The sequence below is a fragment of the Leucoraja erinacea genome, chromosome 8, assembly GCF_028641065.1.
Source record: "Leucoraja erinacea ecotype New England chromosome 8, Leri_hhj_1, whole genome shotgun sequence".
NCBI lineage: Eukaryota > Metazoa > Chordata > Chondrichthyes > Rajiformes > Rajidae > Leucoraja > Leucoraja erinaceus.
This window is the reverse complement of record NC_073384.1, coordinates 64,560,332-64,581,539: the sequence shown is the minus strand read 5'-3', so window position 1 is coordinate 64,581,539 and position 21,208 is coordinate 64,560,332. Positions and strand designations below refer to the sequence as shown.

Sequence of the window (21,208 nt, the reverse complement as noted above, 5' to 3'; positions counted from 1 at the left end):
CTATGTTGTGAAACAATTGAAAGAAAGCTTTTTTGAATAAACTGGTGAAATCTAAATAATTGGAATCACTACAATCACTTCAATAGGCATTTGTGCTTAAAGTGAAAAAACATTAAAATGATGAAATATTAATTTTTTTAAATAATGCACTAAACTAAACTAACAAAAAGCAACAAAAGTAAAGAAATTACAAAATTAGACCTGGCTAATCAAAGCTCAGTCTGAAGAAGGGTTTCGGCCCAAAACCTTACCTATCTCCTTCGCTCCATAGATGCTGCTGCACCCGCTGAGTTTCTCCAGCATTTTTGTGTACCTTTAATCAAAGCTCAAGTTATTTGGGAGAAATCTATATTAAATGTGAAAATAACTAAACAGAAACTTGAATTATGAGATGTTAAAATAACAATTGCTTGATGTGTTCTCCAATTATAGAAAGGACGCAAAAAGTTTTGAGATTGTCATGTTTGGAATGGATAACAGCATGGGAGAGGCTGATGGAGACACATGTCAGGCAGTGTTAGGTTTTTATTAGGCAGTTTTTGCTGTGATCCAATTTTAATTTTCTGAGAAATACAGTTTTGGTAGGTTTTCCAATTCTTCTTCTTCTTTCGAGTCCATCTTGTTACAAATGTTGACATCGCTGTCATCGTCTGTCCTGAAAAGTACGCAAGCTTCAGGCGACAATCAGTGGGAGCAACCACTTGTTACTATAGATGATGGTGATAGCAGAATTAGTTCAGGATACATCCAGTTTCCAGCCCCGCGACGTGGACGCTTCTGCTATGGGCCCGTTTTTTTCAATAAATGATAAAATCAACATCTGCATGGGATCTCATTGTTTACTCGAGATTTGTAAAAAAAAAAGGTAATGTTTCATTTCTGAAACCAGGTAAGGAACTCTCAGATCGAAAGAGATTTTGGCAATGTTCTTGCTTTGCCACTCACGGGGAGTGTCAGGTATGATTGCAGACCCTCACAGTAGTGACAGTGGGGCTAAAGGGGTATCATTTCCTGCTGAGTCCCACGAGAAATTGGTCAAGAACCAAATTTGATGAAATAGAGATTTGCAACAATTTCTGAATTCTGCAATTGTGTTAAGACTGTTTGAGGCTGGGCCACACGTGATTCTGGATCTTGCCAAGGTCATGAATGGAAAAATCAATTTCATCTTATTTTTTAATAGACATGTGGGCAGCACAATGGTGCAGCGGTAGAGTTGCTGCCTTACAGTGCCAGAGACCCTGGGTCCATCCTGACTATGGATGCTGTCTGTATGACGTTTGTACTTTCTCCTTGTAACCGTGTGGGTTTTCTCTGGGTGCTCTGGTTTCCTCCCACATTCCATAGACATGCAGGGTTGATAGGTTAATTGGCCTCTGTAAATTGTCAGTAGTGTGTAGGATAGAACAAGTGTATGGGTGATTGCTGGTCAGCATGGACTCGGTGGGCCGAAGGGCCTGTAAACACGCTGTATCTCGAAACTAAACTAAAAATAAAAGAAAGAAGAAGATGGCCTTTGTGATAGAGAGAGTTGTCTGTTTGTTTGATCTGACCTAAGATAAAGGCCAGAATGGGTTTTGGAATCGGGTACTGGAGGATAGATCGAAGAAAATTAGCTTCAGCTTTTACCAATGCTTAACTAGAGAAAACTGGAGCATAGAATCTAAACATAATAAGCAATTCATTAGGAAAGGGGTGAAGAGAGCAAGTGGTTCTCTTGAAAGCAAAATAAGCACAGAGAGAATGGAGAAAATACAAAGGAAATAGGAAAAAGGTTGCTGTTACAGAATTGGAAGGTTTAGCTTTACAGGAAATAGTGGATGGTCTATGAGTACTTGCATTTCTTATAGATTAGCCCCAAATCTCAGAGTATAGTATATTTACAAAGAATACATAGCTCAGTGATAAAATGTTAGAGCCCTACCCATTGAAACCCAGAATCATGATCATGCCTTTAGTAATATTAAATCATTTTGATCAGTTTTTCTGCATGTGCCTATAAATCTGGTTGCAAGGTTTACAACTGGTATCTAAATATCTATGAAGTATGGAGGTGTGAATTTGAATCTAATCTTTCTGGGATTAAGAAGATTACAAAAAATTATGATGCAGCGATAGTATAAATTGCTTGTTATCTAATTTTGCAAAGATCTTATAAAGTTGCAGATTTGAGCTGGATCCAAGAAGGACAATTCTGCAGTTTATTATATGCCATTCATGTGCGTTGATATTAGGTTGATTCATTTCCAATTAAAACCTTTTATCTCGTCTATATCAAAGGCCCAAGAATCACTGTGAGACGAAGAAAGACCGTCATTCAATCTTCCAGGTACAAACTAATCATGATTCCCAGACAGCTCATATTTAAAAAAACAAATACCTCACAAGTTCATACAGGATTTTACTGAGTAGCACACGCAGTTTCATTGTGACTTAATCCCATGATTTTGAATAAAAAGACAATTTATAATGCAATGTGAATTTTAATTGCATATATCAATTTTAAAAATGTGAAGTTTCTCTTGATATGTACTTGAAGGCAATAATCATTCTGTATTCAGAATGGTATTTCTAATGGTATCTGAAGGTACCATGAAGAAGACGGTTCTGAATATAGTCTATGCTTTCTAGTCTTGAATTCCAGGTAATCATTTCTGTGGTTTTAATCTTTCTCATAAAAAATAAAGGGTCTTGGCAACATAGACTCAAAGTCTTGATTCAGATGATATGAAACTCTGAATACTCTATTGATCTATTCCTCCTGTCTGTTACATTTATAGTCTGTTTCATTGCTGGTTTTCTAAACTAGTGTTGTGATCATGTTGGAAATAAATGTAAGATTACATTATTTGTATCAGTCCTGGAAGGAGCATTGTTTTTCATCAAAAAGACAGTTAACAACTTAATTTCTTACATGTGTAACTGGACAGTTCAAGATCTGGGGTTGCCTTTTCCCCAAAAGATGATATATTTTCTATTGTATCTTTTAAAAAGATTAATCAACTGCAGCCCTGAGGATGATATTTTGTTAGTCACAGTAAAAACATCGAAAACTAATCAAAAAAAGGAAATGCTCTTTCAACCAACGTGGATAACAGTGCTCTACATTGCATCAGTGTAAGTGCCAGGGGGTAGTAATAACGGAAAGAAAAAAGCCAATGATGGGCTAAAAATATGTCATCTGAGGGGGCAAAATAAAGTTTAAAAAGTAGATTTTTAGAAAGTTTTTGAAGATAAAGGGAGTATTATGGCAATGTGAGAAGAGCTTCGGCGAACTAGGTTTGGTTGATTATTCCAAATGCAGAAAATTAAATGGTAAAAGATCACTCGATAAAAGTTTGAGATATGTAGCTAGGGCCAAGCTAACTGTGGAGACTAAAGGTTGGGAACAATTATCAAGACTGCACAGCTAGTGCAATAACAACATGTCGTGGAATTGGAGCCAGTTACAGTTAAATATGTGAGTTTGTTTGGGGGAGTTTCTGATAAAGGGAAATAAATAGGTGAACTTTTAGAAGGTTTAAGAAATCAAGGCTTAAACTTTAAAGGATTGCATGAAGATTACAGACAACGATACGAATTTATAGAAGCCATTCTTAGCAGTAAATTGAATCTGGAGTAGAAACCTCCAATTATATTGCCATTAACTGATGAGGTTGGTGCCAGAAGCAGATAAGCACTAATGGAAGATGAACAAGAAGAAATTACATTTAAAAAACAAAAAAATGCTGGAAACAGTCAGTAGGTCAGGAATATTTGTAAAAAGAGAGTTAAAGTTTTAGGTCAGAGGCCCTTTGTCAAAACTTGGGGAAAGAAGATTTTAAAAGTCCATTTTAAGTTGCAGGAAAGATGCCAGAGGACTGATTAGGACAAAGGGAATAATATTAAATTAGTCATTTTTGAGCTGTAGGATATTACAAATGGACCAAGTTTGATAAAGAAACAACAAATCTACAGTCAGGGCAGGTAGAAGACAATTATGAAGCACTTGTAACATTGATGTATCTTAGGAGTTAACAATCCGTTTACGCATCATAATTATTAAGTTTTACTTAGTTTTTACAATAATATGAAAATGGAGAATAGATTTCACATCAGCAAAGAGAACAATAGGTTTTTCAATGCCAGTACAGAAAGTATTATATCAAACCAAATAAATAAAAAGGTGATGCATAAATATTGTTTGAACGTAGAAGAATAGAACATATCTAAATGATTATCCAAGATTTAGTGCATTGATATCAACAAACACCAACCAGAATGCCCTAACATTAATAATAAAAAATAGCATTGTGCAAATTCTAGGACAACCTAATTAAAATGTATTTATTTTGCTATCATTTGATTTCTGCAGCCTCAATTTTTTTCTGCCTGCAGGAATTTGTCTGGTTCATGAAGGTATGCAAACTATGATACTAACTAGTCGTTCCATAGTCATTCCAATCTCACTGGCAAGCAACTCTGAGTGACGTGCTGACCTCCTTTTCAATCATTTCTGCTGCATTGCTGCATCTTTCTCTGACAAATGTCCAGGACTAACGGGATATTGTTCAACTATGTTGTTCTAGATTAGAACCAAGGTCACCAGGAACTCTCAGATTGAATTGTAAACAAACAATGCGTTGGTATACATGGGTTCAGATGACAAGCTCCAAATCATTGTCTACTCGTTCACTGAATTATTTGACGTGAGAACTTTACACTTAACATGCACAAAAGTGTTCTTTACCAATCTTCCTCCGGTTCAACAACATTCTCCAACAATAATCATTGAACCCTAGAAAATGTTTTAAAAAAAACTTCCCATGTTATTGGAGTCAACTCATACCAAATGCTGAGACTAAAGATGAAATTCACCCTTTATTTCACTGCACCAACACAGTCTTTGGTTGCCTGGGGGAAAGATGGTTTAAAAATCAGGACATTAAACCAAGCATAAAATTTGTGGGCTGCTGAGCAACAATGACTCATACCCTCTACTATGCTTCCGATATAGCTGATATCTCAGAACTTTGGAAAAAGATCCACCAATATAGTTTCTGCAAAATATTACAAATCTGTCACAACTAAGCAAACCAACCTCAGAATTATTTTGCAGTCCTGCAGTTGCAACTTGGCCAGTCCACATCACCCACATGCCCAACATGTAGAACTCTATCACAGCAAGAGATTACCGAGTGAACAAAAGAAAGAAGTTCGGGCAGCACGGTGGTGTAGTGGTAGAGTTGCTGCCTTACAGCGACAGAAACCCAGTCTCCATCCTGATCATGAGTGCTGTCTATACGCAGTTTGGAGGTTCGCCCCTTGACCTGCATGGGTTTTCTCCGGGTGCTCCGGTTTCCTCCCACACACCAAAGACGTACAGGTTTGTAGGTTAATTGGCTTTGGTCCCTCGTGTGTAGGATAGTATTAGTGTGCAGGGATCGCTGGTCAGCGCATACCCTGTGGCCCAAAGGATATATTTCCCTGCTGTATCTCTAAACTAAACTAAACGAAACAAGACTAACCTGAAGAGTATAACTCAGCCCCCATGTGACAAAACCCACAGATCTGCAGCTCCTTGACCCTGAGAGATTGCCTAGGTAAAACCTGAGAGAAGAGTGCTGAAGGTAGATATATTTGTGATGTTTCAAAAGCATTTTGTCACAAACTTGAAAAGGAATTTAAAATGAGACTACCTCAGTAAGAAAGAAGAAACTGGAATTAATTAGAGCTGGAAGGCCTATGATGAGTAGCATGGTGTATTTTGTGCCGTCTGATTCTACAGATATTTATCCTTAAAGAGCAGAAATCCAACAAGATCATTAAGGGCTTGGGTTATGAACACCTGACTTAAGGATACCCATACAACAGGTGAACTCCCATAGTATTATTAATTTCCAATGACTGACTTATGTAAATAGGTTCATTCTTATGAACAGCAGAACCAGTCATCTCTCTCTTTCCACTTGTTTTGTAATTGGTTTTCCCTATCAATCTCATGTGCTTTAAAATGCCATTCATTACAATCTGTGGCGGTATGGTTACCAAATTGACTTCTGTCTATTTACCAATTTAAGAACAAAATCCGCTTATGGGCTTTTGAATAAACATAACTTTTTATATATCCAACGACGACCTGTATTTCCAATTTCCTCCTGATGTCTTTTATTCTGATCAGTGTAACAATTACTACCAACTTCAAGCTCTTGTTCATGCCCTTTATTATTTCATCTTGGGAAAAAAACAATGCACCTTGGTCAGGAGTTGAGGAATGTGAAGAATTTGCAGTTTCCCTGGGTTTTTGACCCCTTTCCTTGAGTTCTGTTACATTGCAACACGGTAGACTGAGGAAAATGTGTACCATTTTGCTTATCAAAGGAACAAGTCTGCCAAATCTCCTTGGGTCTGCTGGAATTTCAATCTTCTGTGCCCACATAAGTCCAGCTGAGGCCTCAATCGTGGTCCCAGCTGAGGAAATTTTTTTTTTTTTTTTTTTCCAAAGAAGCTTGCCAAAGCAAGGACGTGAAGAACAATCGTTTTTTGGGGGGGCCTAGCTAGGTTCTTGTGCAATGGTATGCTTTGGTCTTGTACTCGTGGATTGGAACTCCAGAAATTTTCATGTTGAGGTAACAATTGTCTTACACCCGGGTAAAATTTGTGATTTCCAGGGTAAAATTTGTGATTTCCAGGATATTTCTCGAAAAGTGTCAGAAGGAATTGCAGGAATTTACACCGAAGATAGACACAAAATGCTGGAGTTACTCAGCAGAACAGGCAGCATTTCTGGATAGAAGGAATGGATGACGTTTCGGGTCGAGATCCTTCTTCAGAGATGCTGCCTGTCCCGTTGAGTTACTGTAGCATTTTGTGTCTATATTTCTCGTAAATAAATTACTGTATTTTTTCCACATACCACAGTGCAAATTACTCAAATTACCTACCTCAGGCACGACCACCCTGTTGAATCTGAATATCTTCATCTTTTCATAAACTATTTTGGTGGGACAAGTAGAATAAAGCAGATTGACTAGGAATTAGGTATATTGTTATCCTATATATTGAAGATCATTGAATGATAATATTTTATGTTAGCCAGCATACCAATTCTCCATGGTATGATGATTTTTCAAAGATGTTTTGTCTTGGCTTAAGATTCGAACATGCAACATGATATGACTCAGCAATTCTTCATTGCAACCCGAGTTCATGATTAGTGACTTTTCAGTTGTAAAACAAGACTGTTTTATTGTCATATGTTCCCAGAGAGAGCAATGAAATTCTTTCTTGCAGCAGCACGACAGAATATGTAAACAATATAATAAACGGGAAAACAAACGGATTAATATTTTACATTTTTGCCATGTTGTCTCTGTCAGACCCTTGACATTAACTATCATGGGTGGAGTTTCATTTCCACAGACTTTGAATATTCCTGGAAGATTTCAAAATTGTCACAGACAGATTCCTTTTAATTTATGAGAAACAGGCTTCAATTACGATATGCCTGAGTGGCTTGTGGTATCTGTAGGCCACACAGCCAGGCATGAAAATTGCTCCAGCATTGAAGCACCATTTCATGCTATTGGATGCCACTGCACATATTCAGAATGGTCCACGAGTAAGTCTGCTTATCACGAGACAGTGGAAAATCATGGATGCCATACAACACATCTGCTAAGTTGTGTACAACGTTCCGAAGAAACTCTATTGTGTGGTGCACATTAATGTTGCAATAGAATTTCTTGGTGCACAAGTTGGTTTAGAATAGAATTGTAGATGACAATGATCTTTTGAACTTTTAAATGACTGGCCATCAAAAATGCTGGAATATTCAACTCGGAATTTTACTTAACTTAAATATTTTAATCAGTTTCATAATATACTACTACATTTATCTTTCTCCTTTAGTAAATTTGCAGAAATATTAGTTAGTACTGTAAATTATTGTGCAATTTAATGACTGGCAATCTCTCATAGGAAAACAAGTCAGTTTTTATAAAATATTACACGTGCATGACTGAACAACTTACCAATGTCCCAAGACATAATAGACCTGTATAAACACAAGACCTTTGAAGTACAGCGGAAATATTTTAGTAATCCAGATTTAAAGAAATGTGCCTTTGATATCAATAAATGTGCATAGTGAACAAAAGCATTTTGCTGTGTTAATTACTTTAGATATAAATAATTTTTCAGACTGTTGTCTTAGTTCAGTGTGTACAAAAAAATAAGTCAAAAAGCAAATAAATTATTTCAATATTGTTGTTTTGTTTAACCACTTCACAAAAGAGTAATATAAATCAGAAATTTGCTTTGTGATTTGGTGCAGAGATTGTTAGCTCAAAACATTTTGATTAATCATGCTTAGTTGAAAGTTATTTATGAAGTAATTATTAAAATTTCACTTACATTATCTTCACAACCACAGACCATGAGGATACGAACATGTGTGTCATATTTTGGAATATTTTAAAACAATTCTTTGTTTTTTTTTTTAAAAATGCAGGAAATATAAAATTAGTAGACTAAGTGGGACCCGTCACATGGGAGGGCTGGTCCCCAGCATCACATGGGAGGGTGGGTGCGGGGGGGGGGGCTTTCTGGAGCGCTGGTGGGATGAAGGGACTGGTTTCCAGAAGGCTAGTGTGGACATTGTGGGCCGAACGGATTCTTGGGCTGGTGGCTCAGTCACTCAAGCCTGTTGGGCTGGCAGCTCACTCACACATGGCTGGTGGGCTGGCAGTTGACTCATGGCTATTCCTTGAAATTCCATTTCAAGCAGGATGCAAGGCCACCAAATTCAAGTGGAGTTTCTTACCACTTCAAGCAGGGTGCAAGGACACTAAAGACAGCGAGTCATGACCGCTCCCTCCTCAATCTTGCAGAGACTGAGCCACGCCCACACTTCTGGGTTTTATAGTCCCTCCCCCCAGAAGGGTCGTGCCCTTCATGGCGTGATTGACAGGAGAGAGAATCTCAACATTTTTTAAACACTAATAACTCTTATTTTTCATCGATGGGAAAAATCCTCGGCACCTGATGAGCGGAGGGGGACTGAATACGATGGCCAAAAATCACAGTCGTGCGTGGTAGCGTTTTTTCTAAAATCAATATAAAGCGCAAACAGGTAGTGGTCAAGATTAAACTTTTAATTATATCAAAGGCAAGGCAATTTTAATTAGGAAAGGCAACTTTAATTAGGCGAGGCAACTTTAATTAGGCACGGCAACTTTAATTAGGCACGGCAACTTTATTTAGGCAAGGCAACTTTAATTAGGCAACACAGCTTCAGCATTTCCAAACCAAAGGCAACACAGCTTCAGTATTTCCAAACCAAAGGCAACAAAACTTTAGCATTTCCAAACCAAAGGCAACACAGCTTTAGCATTTCCAAACCAAAGGCAACACAGCTTTAGCATTTCCAAACTATATTTTCAAACCGCATTAAGGCCACTGACAGCTCAGTAAAACCACTCAGTTCAGTAGACATATGTTCAGTGTTATTCACAGCTCAGAGTGAGAAACGTGGCCCTCTCGCTCCCCCATCTTGCAGAGACTGACTGAGGCACTCAAAACGTCCTGGTTTTATAGTCCCTCCGGAAGTGGCGTGGCCTTCAGGAGAGAGAATCTCAACATTTTTTAAACACTAATAACTCTTTTATTTTTCATCGATGGGAAAAATCCTCTTGTCCTGCGCAGCGAAGGGGGACTCCGTAAGATGGCCAAAAATCACTGCCCTAAGTGGCATCGTTTTTTCTAAAATCAATATATAGAACAACAGGAAGTGGTCAAGATCAGACTTTTAGTAATATAGATAAATGGTGTGCACACACTAGAGGCAGGAAACATGTTCCCGATGTTGGGGGAGTCCAGAATCAGGGGCCACAGTTTAAGAATAAGGGGTAAGCCATTTAGAATGGAGATGAGGAAACACATTTTCACACAGAGAGTTGTGAGTCTGTAGAATTCTCTGCCTAAGAGGGCAGTGGAGGCCGGTTCTCTGGATACTTTCAAGAAAGAGCTAGATAGGGCCCTTAAAGATAGCGGAGTCAGGGGATATGGGGAGAAGGCAGGAATGGGGTACTGATTGGGATGAACAGCCATGATCACATTGAATGGCGGTGCCGCGTTGAAGGGCCGAATGGCCTACTCATGCACCTATTGTCTATTGATTATTGCACCAAGAGTTCAGTTGTGAATGAGTTTGTTTGATGTGCCCGTGAATGATACGCAGAAGAAGGTAATAGTCAAGGCACTGAAGAGACAATCCAGAGGTTATGAATTCAAATTATATTGTGACCTTGAATATAATAAATATGTCATTTGTTGGCTATTACCAGACAGAAAGTAGTTTTTGAATAAAATCAATTGATTCACCAGGGTTCCAAACAGTACAACCTAAGCATGACTACTGCCCAAACTGTAAGTGCCAATAGAAATGTTAGGGATAGAAAATAAGTGCTGCCCATGTCTGAGGAATAAGGAGAAAAGTCAAACTGACAGTGTCAGATGAATTGAATTGTTGCAAAATTGAGTACAATTTACTTGAGAGTCAGGGAAATGCATGCCAATTCATAGAATGAATTCCATCCTGCTTTTATGTACTCAATTTAATAATTTAAGAATAAACTCATTTAGGCTAACTGAATGAATGGTTCACAAACTGAACATGGATACAACAGGAAGATTGGTTAAGCCACATATGATCTTGTACAGGAGTGCACACTAATAAAACCGCATAATAACCTCTTAACCTACAGTGGAATAGAAGCATTTTGTCGCTCAAGTTTTGTTTGTCAGCTTCACAACTATTTTGCCACTATTTAAATCCACTTAACGGAGAGAAGAATAATGAGATAATTATCGTCCTCGTAATTGCAATTGCACTTATTTCATTATTGGCTGATCAAGAATGTAACTGAAGTAAGAACATGATGAATGAATTGTTTCCTCCTCTTTGTCTTGTGCTAAAACAACTTCCATATGGCATTCCATTTAATTAACTTCTAGGAACCAACGAAACACATGCAACCCATGAAAGCCAATTCGCTAGAAACAAAACAGCTGAGATAAAAAATACAGGGGGAAAATTGAAAATAATGGTGGAAAGTAAAAGTACCCAAATGTAGCTAATTCTAACTTAATATTCACAATGCTTGTTGTGTAATGTTGTATGAAACCAAAAAGACAAAACCATGAACAGTTCCATTGACCAGCAAAGCACACCATCTTATGCTTGTTATTCACTCCAGTCATGAAATGCGTGCCACAATGTTGAGAAAATTGCCTAATTTATCTCAAACAGGAAATGGTAGAGTAACCCTGGGGGCATTCTGATGAAATTTATAAGATGGATATTCAATAAGAAAGCTGAATAGTAAACTAAGCTTGTGTTAGTTGAGGGAGCATGATGGGGGTGCTGGTGGGAGGGGGGGGGGTGTGTTTTTGCAAGCCAAATTATTCTTGTAGCATCTGCAGGAATTAACATTATCTTTGTGACTCCACATATATAAGGGTCTCGACCCGAAACTTTGCCTATTTCCTTCGCTCCATAGATGCTGCCTCACCCGCCGAGTTTCTCCAGTATTTTTGTCTACCCACATATATAAAAGATTAGTTTATGTTTTCTGAGCCTTTCTTGGAACTGATTGGTGAATGCGCACTATTAAAATGGCCATGCACTTCAGGGACAGGCAGCACAATACATAACCTATTATTTATGTTATTTCAGATTCAAAAATCACATGTGCATAGCCTACTTTTTAAATAGCTTTGTAATTATTTTTTATTTTTAAGCCTGTTATATTTTTAAATATCTGTGCAAAAGAATGAATGCACACATACATTAAATGAGATTAATGGGACCAGATAATTTGTTAAGATGTGACCTTTGACTGGATTTTGAAGATAAATACTGGATTTTAGTTTAGTTTATTATTGTCATGTGTACTGAGATACAGGGAAAAGCTTTTGTCAATGGAACACGGAAAGATTATACATGATTAAAATCAAGCGATCCACAGTGTATAGACACGGGATAACGGGTATAATATTTAGTGCAATGGATGTAACCCATGATTATAATGAATCTGAACTGCATGCTATCGCCATTGCCACCAGAATGAAAATGGATTCCATGAGATCTGAACTGCATGCTATCGCCATTAACACCTTCATCTGCTCTCTGCTAAAATTAAAAGTGAAAAAAACATAATTCTTGGACATCTGAATACAAGAATGCAAATATTAAAATGTCACACAAGTAGTTGAGAGGTGACAATGGTGTTACACCACAGAAAAATACATTGCACTATATAAATTCATAAATGCATGTCATAGGAGCAGAATTACGCCATTCAGCCCATTGAGTCTACTCCACCGTTCAATACAACACAATACAATATGATATGATAGAATATTTATCCCAGGAGGGAAATTGGTCAAATCATGGCTGATCTATCTTTGCCTCTCGACTGCATTCTCCTGCCTTCTCCCCATAACCCTTGACAAGAATTTGTCAATCGCTGCCTTAAAAACACCCAATGACTTGACCTCCAGAGCTGTCTGTGGCAATGAATTCCATAGATTCACCACATTCTGACAAAATAAATTCCTCCTTATCTCCATCTAAAGGTGTGTCCTTTTATTCTGAGGCTATGACCTCTGGTCCTAGACTCACTGGTGGAAAAATCGTCTCTATCCAGGCCTTTCACTATTCGGCAAGTTTCAATGAGGTTAAAGGGATCAGAATGACACCCCTCATCCTTCTAAACATCAGCAAGTACAGGTCTCGTGCTCATCATACATTATCCCAATCATCCCCAGGATCATTCTCGTAAACCTACTCATGACCCACTCCAATCCTTCCTCAGATATGAGCCCCAAAAATGCTTACGATACTCTAAATGTGGTCTGACCAGTGCATTATAAAGCCTCGGCATTTCATCCCTGTTTTTATACTACTAATCCTCTCGACATAAGTGCTAATATTGCATTTGCCTTCTTTACTATCGAATCAACTTGCAAATTTACATTTTTAGAATCCTGCTCCAGCACTCCCAAGTTCCTCTGCACCTCCGATTTCTGAATCCTCTCTCCATTTAGTAAATAGTCTATGCCTTTATTCCTACAACTAAAATGTATGACTACACACTGCTACATTGGATTCCATCTGCCACTTCTTAGCCTGCTCTCGAAATCTGTCCAAGAACTTTTGCAGAACTCATGCTTTCTCTACACGACCTGCCCCTCCACATATTTTCGTATCATCACCAAACTTGGACATAAAGCCCCCAGTTCCCTCATATAAATCATTGGTGTACATATGGCCTTTTGAGTTTTATAAAATAAATATCAAGAAATGGACTTGCAGTCCCTTTGGGTGTCATTCTGATCCCTTTAACTGGCTGACAGGTCAGGATAGGCCCAATTCCCAGTATTATTGATATTGGTTAGCTACTGAACCTGGTCAGCCTACCTTCTATAAAACCCAGGCATTCGAGACAAAGAGAGAGACTGGAAAAAAGAAGAGAGAAGAGTGAGGAAGGGAGATAAAGTAGGTTGCCTCCTCCCTAGTTGTGTTTCCCTGTCACAGGTACGAGATAGAATGAGCCACTAAGGCAGATTTGAGACAACAACTCCACCATGTGGTCAAGTCTGGACTTCTGGGAAAACAAGCCCTAGGCAGGGCTTAGCTAAGTGCCTCTTCCTGAGGCTGTCCGAGTGGCAAGGGCAAGCCTGAGATGGGAGAACCTCTTCCCACCCCAGACAACAAGGAACTGCACCCATAGAGGCATAGACTGGCTGCCAGAATAATCCAGAGGCTGCCTCTTCAGGCCCAAAGCTGAGCTGCCAGGAAGAAACCTGTACTGTCAACCACTTTTCTCAAGGCAATGCCTCCTCCATCAAAGATTACAACTAAACTGTTGGGGCAAGTCCAAAATTGCCAGCATCATCACACATGCGCTCTGACAGAGAGGAACAGCGCCCCCATTCAGTCTTGGACTTGCTTATCAATGTAAATGAAATATATCATGTGCATTCACCCTCTTGTTAGTGTCGGTGTGTTCACTGCCGAACCGTGGCATCGTTCCCTGACGCCACACAGTGAATAAAATTGAGAACCTTTTCAATTCAGTAGTATGTATGTGCGGGACTAGAGAAAGAAAGCAATACTGAGAAGGAAAATATTATGGAAACACAGCAAGAATGGAACAAAAAGCTTCTTCAGACTGAGGCACCTTGCATCTTAACACCTGTCCCTATGCCTCCACCCACAGCGCTGTCCAAGGACCCTGACAGCCCTTTCAGGTGAGGCAGAAGTTCACTTGCACCTCCTCCAACCTCATCTACTGTATCCGCTGTTCTAGGTGTGCATTCCTATATAATGGAAAGACCAAGCGCAGGCTCGGCGATCGTTTAGCTGAAAACCACTGCTCAGTCCACCTAAACCTACATGATCTCCCAGATGCTAAAGACTTTAACTCCACCTCCCATTCCCTTACTGACCTTTCGGTCCTGGGTCTCCTCCTTTGTCAGAGTGAGGCCCAGTGCAAATTGGAGGGACAGCACCTAATATTTAGTTTGGGCAGCTTACAACCAAGTGGTAGGAATATTGACTATCTTCAAGTAATCCTTGCTTTCCCTCTATCTCCATCCCTCCCACATCCTCATTCTCCAACCAGTCTGACTGTCCTCCTGCTTAAATTTTAGCTTTGTATGCCTCATTGTTAGCGCCCCCTAGCTAACAATGATCCATTCTACATTTTCCTTGACCTTCGTCCTCGCTCCCTTTGTTCTCCCATTTTCACACCTTACATTTCCTTATCTCTGTGTCTCCCTCTCCCCAGACTCAGTCTGAAGAAGGGTCTCAATCTGAAACGTCACTCATTCCTTCTATCCAGAAATGCTGAGTTTCTCCAGCATTTTGTGATTATCTTCATTGTAAACCAGCATCTGCAGTTCCCTCCTACACGTAGCAAAAAGCTTTATGGGAATATTAAAATGTATTATAACAGTTGAGTGGCAGATATATTTATTTGTCTTTTCCACAATAGATGTAGGAAACATCTAAGAGCCAAAAAAATGAATTCTTAAACTAGTGAAGAAATGTTGCTGGCAAAATATTGAAATCCAGAGTCAGGGCTGATGGAAAAAGATAAAATCTTGTAAAGCACAACCAGAGCATCTCAGCTGTGAAACTGAAAAGAGAGGGGTGCCAGAAATCGGAGACCCCACAAACAGTCAAATGGAAAAATAAATGCAAGAAAGATCAGTATCTTGGAACTGACAAAGCTGCACCTGCATTACTGCAGCAAGAAATAATTTAACAGGGAATATGGACAATTCCCAGAGCAATAAAACCATTGTTTCCTTGACCACACTAGTAGTGCAAAGATTGAGTTACAAGATTATATGATAAAATGAGAAAATAATTTGGGTGGTGTTAACAATGGCAAGCACAGGGTTTGAACAATAAGTATGCCGATCAAAAGTTTATATACAAATAGTTATGAAGCAATTGTTATTATAATCTAAACTTCATAACTTTTTTTATATTCTCTGCATTTCTGGTGTTCTGTACTTGTTTACGAGTTGTTTTTTTCCTGTGCCATCGTGGTCAGCTTTTCTTGGTGGAATTCCTGAATGTGATTATTTTTTTTGTATATAATTCATCCCCACACTGACCCTTGGGAATTGGGATCAAATACACAATGCTTGATATTTAATTGAATTGAGATAAATTGCTGTGCCTTATGGGCAATTGGCTCAACGCCTCACAACCCGATGGAAATTTCTGCCCTAACATATTTGCATGGCACACAGTTGATCGGGAATTTATCTTGAGAGTATATAAATAGATTATTTTATTCTACAAAGCACGTTATGTAATGAATGCAAAGTGGAAGATATGATGATATAATTTAGTTCAAGTTCAAGTTCACGATTATTGTCACAAGCACCAATTAAGGTACAGTGATATTTGAGTTACCATACAGCCGTACAAGTAAAAAAGAACACAATACACGATATATTTAACATAAACATCCACCACAGTGGAAACAACATTCCTCACTGTGATGGAAGGTAATAAAGTTCAGTCATCTTCCTCTGTTCACCCGTGGTGGTCAGGGCTTTTGAACCCTCAGCACTGTCTCTGCCGACGGTCTGCTGTTCAAGCCCTCTCGTCGGGATGATGGAAACTCCAGCGACGGAACGGATTGGAACACTCAGTGGCATGGAGCTCCCGAGTCGGCCTATTCTTACCGCAGACCGCGGCTTCAAATTGTTAATGTCCCCAGGCCCCGAGGTCGGAGCACTTCCCCAGCGATCCTCGGCAAAGGATCGCCCGCTCCGCTATGGTAAGTCTGCGCCGCACTTCCTGCTTGAAGCTCCTGGCTAGTCTCCAGGAAAGGCCACACCAATCCAAGTTCGTAGGCCGCAAGGGGGGGACGGAGAAAGATCACATCTCCGTCGAGGTAAGTGACTGAAAAAGGTTTCCACCTATTCCCCCCCACCCCCACCCCCCACAGAAAACATACCGAGAAACATTAAAACATACATTTTAGACACACTAAAAATAACAAAAAAAGTCAAAATGACACACAAGCTGCTGGTGAGGCTGCCATCGCGGCGCCACCCAGTGGTCTGAGGTGAATACGATATAGAGTATGGTAACAACACAGCTATTTATTTACATTAAGCTGCGAGGTTAAGCATTGCAATTCCAGCGCAGCCTTTGTCCTTTTTAATATCCAACAAAAATCTGTCGTGCTGTTATGGGATTACACACATGCTTAGAAATGTATTTGTAAGATTATGCCAACCAAAGCCAATGTTTCTGAGCTACCAGTGCTGTGATGACAGAGCAAAGAGGAATTTGGCAATGCAAGTATGTAGTAAGCTTGTTTGGGCAGAGTTCACTGAATCATGGCAGCTGCATCAGGACAAAAATGTTTTGCTTCTAATTTCTGTAAAACCAATTCAGATGTAATCATAATAGAATTAAGTTTGCAGGGATAACGCATCTTTTCCTCACCCGTGCACAAACAACATTGAAAACCTCAGCTAAACTCATAACATTAAAAACAATAAGCAAAGGATCATTTTGTTTTTTGTGAAGGACTTTAACATGCACTGGTGAAATGATAGTTCTTAAAAGACTATTGCGATTACGGAACCGCCCTCCCCCACCCCGCTCAACCCCCCCCCCCCCCCCACACATCCCCCTCTCCCCCCTACAAACCCCCCCCCCCCCCCAAGATAAGTGTGAATTATGCACAGTGTTCTGTATCTTCAGAAACATGGAAGAATTCCTTTTGAATTGTTGTGCTCTGTTATCACAAGACAAATGTTGAAGAGTGTAGTTGGGAAATACTAAAGAACAAAATTGAGCTCAGTAATGGGCCTGTCCCACTTAGGTGACTTTTTAGGGGACTGCAGGAGACTATGCAGTCGCCACAAGGTTGCCACATGTTCGCGGGTAGTTGCCGGGGAGTCGCCTTCACCGTCACGGGTCGTGTTCCCGCATTCTGGGAACTAGTCGCGGCCACATTGAAAAATTAGCGGCGACGAGAAAGAAGCTGCTAATGTTGAAAAATTAGCGTCGACTAGAAAGAAGCCGCCAAGGAGAGTAGCGTGAATTCTCGTGCCGTAGGTGGGTCATCAGGAGGTCCTAGTGGATTGCCAGGAGGTTGAAGGTTCTCGGAGGTTCTCGTAGGTTGTAGCCGGTGCTGACCAGTGAATTTCATTGGCTCATTGGGGAAAAAAAAGGTAAGCAGTAGTTTTCAGAACCAAGGATAACCGACCAGTAATGTTAAATGTCTGCTGAGCTTCACAGCCGTGTATCTCTGGCTTATTAAAAATTGTCTCCACTCTCCCCCCCCCCCCCCCCCTTTTAAAGGACTTACCGTACACTCTGCTAGCTGTCTTAATTACAGCGCCAACCTTCCTGTTCATCGCAGTGTGTGTCTGTATCACCTTGGCTTAGCACCATGTGAATTTTTTAGATAGCGCTCCTCCCGCTAGCCCTGTCCCCCGCCTGCATAACGGGCTGGTGGAGGAAGCGGTGTGTTTGTGTGTTGGGATGTTCCACTCTGACAGTCGCTGTTCCAGTTGCTGGTTTATCCCGAAACACCACCTATTCCTTTTCTCCAGATTAGATTATCATTATCATCCTTTTATTGTCATCTTGCAAAGCAACAGTTGTACAGTGCAAAATGAGAAGACGTTTCCCAGGGAATACCGGAGCATCGCACATAAAAACTTAAACATTTCACGCATAAATAAAAACGATAAAAAAAACAATCCAGTTCCTGATAAAAACAGTACGAATAGTTTTTAAAAAGTGCAGGTAAAAAAAGCAACTTTAAAATACAAGTAAAAAAACAGTCATAAAATGTCCAGGGCAGCTGATTTAAGTGGCCTGAGCCAGTGCCAGAGTTATTACTCAGTGCTAGTTAAATTGTCAGTGCAAAAGCAGCAGAATCAGGTGGACTGACTGTTTAGCAGCCTCACAGCCTGTGGAAGTAAGCTGTTTAGCAGTCTGGTTGTCCGGGCTTTGATGCTGCGGTTCTCTTCCCTGATGGCAGGAGATCTAGATGTGTGTGGAGTGGGTGCAGTCTGTCCTTTGCTATGCTCAGTGCTTTTGATGCTGCCTGACCTGCTGAGTTACTGCAACTTTTTGTGACAATCCTTGGTTTAAACAAGCATCTGCAATTCCTTGCTACACATCATGACATCAATCGCCTTTAAAAGCTGTGTTTTTTTTTACCTGAGCCGTCACTTTGGAAACCCGACTTGTTAGCCTCAACTGTAATTCATCATTAAAGAGTCAACATTGATTCAATAGTATGTAGGACACTGAATAGCTCTAAAATGATCAACACCTAACGTACTGGATGACCTCAGGACCATCTGGGAAAACGAGTTTCCTGGACAGGACCTTCAGTGAGGATGCAGGAAGAGCGAAGGTGGGTGACTATGAGAAAGGGGAGTAAACGTGGAGTGCAGGAGACCCCGATGGATGTACCTATTGAAAACAGGTACACCCTCTTGGGAGCGGACAACACGACAAGATTGAGTGGTAGCCAGGGCTGTGATTCCAATCCTGGTGCGGTGGCTCAACGAGGAAGAGCGACGTCAGGCAGAACCATAGTGGTGGGAGACTCCATCGTCAGAGGTGCAGACAGGAGATTCTGTGGCAGCAGGAGAGAGAATGTCTCGCTCAAGTTGACTGAAGCAGGTTGAGGGGAAAGGAACATCGGCCAAGTGGGATGTTTTGTAAAAGTGTACTGAAAAAAGCTCAGGATGTGTATGTCCCCGTTAGAGTGAAGGGCAAAGCAGGCAAATGTAAGGAAGCTTGACTGGGAAATTGAGACGTTAATCAAAAACAAGAAGGATACATGGGACAGGTATAGGCAGCAGGGATCAAGTGTATCCCTGGAGGAATTTCGGGAACTAAGGAGTATACTAAAAAATATTTTTTTTTCTTCTTTCTTTTTTTAAATAATTTTATTGGTTTTTGTCTCTATTTTTCTACAGGCTATCACTTGTTCACCCCTGGACTGCCCATCGGGTACTCTAGGGGTTTACACATCACTACTTACTTCACGCTTCACTCTTTCTTTTTCTAGCTCTCTCTCTCTCTCTTGCCCTACCTTTTTCTTGTTAAATTTAAAAGAGAAGTTGTACACAAAATGTATTCCGGCATATGTCGCGGTGTATACTACGGTACATTGCTTCTAATAAAATGCCAATATAAAAAAATTAATTAACAAAAAGGAAATCAGAAGGGCAAAAAGGGGCCAGGAGATAGCTCTGGCAGTTAGCATTAAGGACAATCCCAAAATATTTTATAAGGGGGAAAAGGGTAACTGGAGAGAGAGTGGGACCTCTCAGGAATAAAAGCTGTCACCTCTGTGTGGAGCCACGGGAGATGGGCAAGGTCCTAAATCAGTATTTCTCCTCTGCATTTACTGAGGCAAAAGACAGGAGGACGGAGGAACTTGGAGAAGTCACTGGAAGTGTCTTGAGAGCAGTCAGTGTTACCGTCAAAAAAGTACTGAAGGTACTGTCGTGTTTGAAGACAGACAAATCTCCAGGGCCTGAGCAGATACATTGCGTGAAACTAGAGAGGAAATTACGGGAACCCTGGTTGAAATTTACGAGTCGTCCTTAAATACAGGAGAGGTGCCGGAAGACTGGAGGGTGGCAAATGGTGTGCCTCTTTTCAAGAAGGGATAGCATATGCAGGCATTTGGATGGGCAGGGGCTGATTAGGGATAGTCAGCATGGTTTTATACGTGGGAGATTGTGTCTCACAAATCTGATTGATTTTTTTGAAGACGTGACCAAAAAGGTTGATGAGGGCAGAGCTGTACATGTTGTGTGCATGGACTTCAGTAAAGCGTTCAACAAGGTTCTACATGGTAGGCTGCTCTGGAAGGTTAGATTGCATGGGATCCAAGGAGAGATAACTGAATGGATCGCAAATTGGCTCCATGGAAGGAAGCAGAGGGTGATGGTGGAAGGTTGCTTCTCAGACTGGAGGCCTGTGACTAGTGGTGTGCCTCAGGGTTCGGTGCTGGGCCCGTTACTGTTTGTTATCTACATCAATGATTTAGATGAGAACATACAGGGCAAAATTAGCAAGTTTGCTGATGATCCAAAAGTTAGTGGTTTTGCAGATAGTGAAGATGGTTGTGAAAGATTGCAGGAGGATCTGGATCGATTGGCCAGGTGGGCAGAGGAATGATTGATGGAATTTAATACAGAGAAGTGTGAAGTGTTGCATTTTGGGATGTCAAACACAGTAAATGGTAGGCCTCTGGGTAGTGTTGTAGAGCAGAGGGATCTGGAGTACAGGTGCATGGTTACTTGAAGGTCGAGTTGCAGGTAGATAAGGTGGTTGAAGTGTGCGCATGTGCGGGGTCTGCGGAATCGGCGATAATTTCCAGGCGCTTTGAAGATGTGTATTACAGAAATTAGTTGCTTAAAGCTTAAATAAAGTTTAAGTAAATAAGAATTTTTCATTTGCCTCACAACAATTTAAGCAACTCAATCTCAGAAGTTAAGCAGTGTGACATTGAGATGGAGAAACTATTGAAACCACAACGCTTGGATCTGGATCCCAACTCACCTATGGCTGCAAAGGAATGGAAGCATTGGCTTTGTACACTAAATAACTTATTTGATGAGTGTGGCGACAATGCACCAGACAAAT

General features: G+C 40.3%; 1 protein-coding gene across 1 annotated transcript in view; it reads left to right on the top strand.

The window, feature by feature from the left end:
* Positions 1–21,208, top strand: part of LOC129699788 (EGF-containing fibulin-like extracellular matrix protein 1) — an 86,586-nt gene that overhangs the window by 24,955 nt on the left and 40,423 nt on the right. The gene's annotated exons all lie outside the window — the stretch shown is intronic.